This window comes from Silurus meridionalis, chromosome 23 (assembly GCF_014805685.1).
Source record: "Silurus meridionalis isolate SWU-2019-XX chromosome 23, ASM1480568v1, whole genome shotgun sequence".
NCBI lineage: Eukaryota > Metazoa > Chordata > Actinopteri > Siluriformes > Siluridae > Silurus > Silurus meridionalis.
Genome location: NC_060906.1, coordinates 15,441,561 through 15,441,963, shown reverse-complemented (window position 1 = coordinate 15,441,963; position 403 = coordinate 15,441,561).

Here is a 403-nt window from a genome sequence, read left to right as displayed (position 1 = left end):
TCTTACTGCTGTGGCTTTCTGCTCTCTCTCTCCCTCTCTCCCTCTCTCTCTCTTTTTCTCTCTCTCTCTCTCTCTCTCTCTCTCTCTCTATTTCTCCCCCTCTTTCCTGCTCTCACTCTGTTTTTCTTCTTGCGGAGACGCGTGGTTCGGCAGCTTTTCCTGGCACTTGGGGGGGGTTGGGGGGTGGAGTGGGGTGGGGTGTTTGTGTGTGTGTGAGTTTGTGTGTGAGTGTGTGCGTGTGTGAGTGTGTGAGTGTGTGTGTGTGTTTGGGGAGGGTTGGGGTGAAGGGGGTGGATGATGGAGCTCTTCAGCTCCCCTGAGTCATGAGGCTTCAGAGGGGGGCGCGAACAATTACCAGCCTCCCACGGCATATGGAGTGCAGAAGCGACTGCTTGGTGCTCTC